This window comes from Apis dorsata, unplaced genomic scaffold (assembly GCF_000469605.1).
Source record: "Apis dorsata unplaced genomic scaffold, Apis dorsata 1.3 scaffold_242, whole genome shotgun sequence".
Classification (NCBI taxonomy): Eukaryota; Metazoa; Arthropoda; class Insecta; order Hymenoptera; family Apidae; genus Apis; species Apis dorsata.
This window is the reverse complement of record NW_006263521.1, coordinates 204,268-208,301: the sequence shown is the minus strand read 5'-3', so window position 1 is coordinate 208,301 and position 4,034 is coordinate 204,268.

Genomic DNA, 4,034 nt, shown 5'->3' with positions numbered 1-4,034 from the left:
GTTCTAGAGCTGCAGCCTATAAGGGATATTGATATCCGGTTCACCTACGTGTCACTGCCTTTTCTAACCAAGGATAAGCGAAAGCATTCGTGTCAAATTCTATTTCATGTAGAATTACATCTTTGTTGCTTATTGTATTGGATGATTTTAATTTCCTTTAATTATTTTGATTTATACGTGAAATTATAAAATGAGAGAAAATTATAAATTTATAGATAATATAAAGTTTTTATATTTTTTTTATATAAGTATTATTAATCAAGGGTTATTAACAAGTGATATAAAAATAGTAAAAATTATTTTGATGTTTTTATTGAGCTATTAATAGAAAAAGAAAAATGCAATTTATTTTTTTTCATTTTAGTATTTATAATTATTTTTTATCTTATACGAAAGATCTATTAAATTATCTATTTCGATATAAAATAATAATAATATATAATAAAACTAAAAGTATAAATATATATATATATATATATAAAAAATATAATAAAATATAATATAATGAATATAATTTAAATTGATAAGAAAATGATATTTTGTTCAATATTCAAGTTTGTATGAAAATTATTAATGTTTTAATTAAATAAATATACAATGGCTCACAAAAATATTCATTATTAAATTTTTAATAATAAAATATGTATTACATTTGGATTATCAAAATAATCAATTACAATTATACTAAAATAAAAATATTAACAATATGTATATAAAATTTGAAATAAATTGTATAATTTGTAGAATTGAATATTTATAGTAATGTAATAATTAATAATATAGTAAAACTAAAAATTAAAAAAATTAATATGCTCAGAAAGAGAATAAAAAATTAAAACTTCAAAGTTTTTGCGCCATCTCAAAAATTAATTTTATAGAAATTATTCCTTACATATTTAATATAATATAATAATAATAGTTAAATAATAGTAATATAATATAAAAATATAATATATTAGTTAAATATGAAAAATTAAAATTTCTTATTATTTTTTATTATTGACTTTAATTTCTTCGTTCCATCGCACCACCTAACCATCAAAATTTTTCCTAATACTTCGTAATATAATCGTTTTAGAAATGTCCATTCGTGATTCTTAACAAGAATCTCATGTCTTATGATTTTCCATTCAAGAGCGATTAAACACCGTTCAACGGTCCATCAATCACGAACGATGGATTTTTAAGGGAACCATCTGTAACTGGAAATGGAAGGTTATCGCAAGGTACATACGATAAAGACTACCGTTTGCCAGCTTTCTCTTCATTCGACACAAAACATGCGAACCGTGTGATTCATTCTTGAGTAGTCTTCAGACATTGACTGCTCAAAAGATACGAAAAAATATAGTGAGATTTGCATATGAAACGAGCTCGAAAGGAGCCTGAGGATTGTTCAAAAAGTTTCTACTATGCGTAGTATTCACTCGGTACATTCGAATGACGAATGAGCCGAGATGAAATGCAATTGAGTTTCCCTTCTTTGTGCGAATCTTGTATGCCATGAAAGCGAAATCTTATCTCTGTATCTTTCCATCGTCAATTTTTGATTGATTTCAAGTTAAGAGATCTTTTCAAGAGATTGTTAAATGATTTTGATAAGCCTGCTAAAAGCTACACTTATCATTTGCAACGTATGATACAATCCTTAAAGTTTTTGCAACAGTTACTCGATTCGATGATTGAATACGTTTACCAATGAAAAATATATCTTGTATAGAAAAATATTTTCTGAAATTTTAGATTCCAATTTTTTTTTTTTATGGAAAAAAAATTTGAAAGATTGAAAAGAAAATTTCTGATCTTTTCTAAAATATTATATCTTTTCTAAAAAATTTATTACGATAGATTAAAATAGAATTCTATATATTATTATTATTATTATTGTTTTTATTATTTATATAAATTTATATTAAAATTAATACATATATTTTATAATTTATTAAAATTATTTCTTTCTTTTTTATTATTGTTTTTATTATTTATATAAATTTATATTAAAATTAATACATATATTTTATAATTTATTAAAATTATTTCTTTGTATTTATTATATTTATATATTTTATTTATACTTTTGTATATTAGATACTATTATTTTTATAGATATATAAAATATCTTTATAGATATCTTATTTTTATATATTAAATAAATAAACTATCTAATACAATAAAATATAATATAATATAATAAAATATATACATAAATAATAGCATACAAATATACCATAAATAATAATAAATTATCATAATTCAATATTTTTCTGCGATAAATTAAATATAATATCTCCATCATAAAAGTAAAAATGAAAGACAAACTTAATCAATACATAATCTTTTTTAATAATTAAATGAATAAATATTTTCCATTTATTATATAGCTCTCCTTACTAAATCGAAATCCATTGCTATTAGCTTATTATCCAGAAATTAGTGCTGGATTTAACAAAGTTAATAATAAGTGGCTGTTTATAGACCAATCTTTATCACAAACATTCAAGATATAAAAAAAAGTAGCAATTGGTTCGATTTCCTAACTTTCTCCCATTCGACTCACGCAACGTTATATGATGCACTTTAGGTTAAGTCTTAAAACAGGAATTATGTAAAATGCACAATTAAAACTAAAACCATTTTTATATCATTTTTTATTTATCTTCGGATGGAGAAAAAAATATCATTTCAACAAAACTAATGTTAATCTCGATCATCTGAATTGGAATTGAATCTTGAAATTAAGTGTTATTGTAATTAACGATCTCGATATCAGATCAAAAATGAAATTTATATTGTAAAAAAAGTGATAAAAGAATTGATGAAAGGAAAATAAGATAATTCTTCAGATATTCAATCTTTTATAATTCATAAAGATTATAATGACATTGTAAATTGTATTATTTGATTTTATTTCGATATTTTTGGATCGTTTAAAGTAGAGATACTTATTTTCTTATGTTTGTTGTTATTTAGCATAGCACTATATAAGATAATTTTATTTATATCATTAATATTATTAATTCATGATAACTTTAAACGCATATTGTTATTTATACGATAAATTTATTATAGAGAATGATTTTCTACGTTCATAAAATATTTTATTTTTATTTGACCTTGGAAATTATTATAAATTAAACAATTATTTCAATCAAACATAAAACAAAACAATTTAGTTTTCATTTGTATTATGTGGATCTAAGAAAAGTTAAATGCAATTATTTCTGAAAAAAATATTTGCTATCTTCTTGAAATAATTACTTCTTCCATAGATGATGCATTTTACTTCTATAAATTGTATAATGTAAAATTTAAAAAAATAAGAATATTTGAAACATTATATATTTTTTTTAAATACGAAAAATTTTCTATAATACACTATTTATTATAACTATCTAACCTAATATATTTTTTTATCTTAATATAATAATATATGAATTATTCTATTTATATTTGTTAATAATATTGTTATTATTATCTTAGTAACGAAATAAAATAAATTTATGTTAAAATTATGTTATGTGAAAATATAGTATTTCTTTATAACATAAATAGTTAATAAATTTCATATTTTATTATTATTATTATTATATTTATTTAATCTAAAATGAATTATTAAGAATGGAAATGTATATAGCTATTATTAACTCTTACGCTTTTCTCATATCAATTAAATTTTACAAATTTTGTTTAATATTATATGCTTATATAATACAGAAGCAAAATGATGTGGAATATGATAAAATCAAAAATTGTTGGTGCATATTTAAATTCCAAATTGAGTTCTCTTAATAAAATCTTGTATTTAAAAATAATCTTAATCTTCATAATCTCATATTAAATAGGATACAATTATATTCCGTATTTAATGTTCTTTTTATTATAATTGTTGCTAAATGTATATGAAAGTAGATAGAAAAAAAAATTAGATAAAGAAATAAATATGTTATATACTATAATTATAAATTTAAAAGAATTACATTTTTAGAATATTTTGCATATATATATTAATTAAATTATATGCAAATCTCATGATT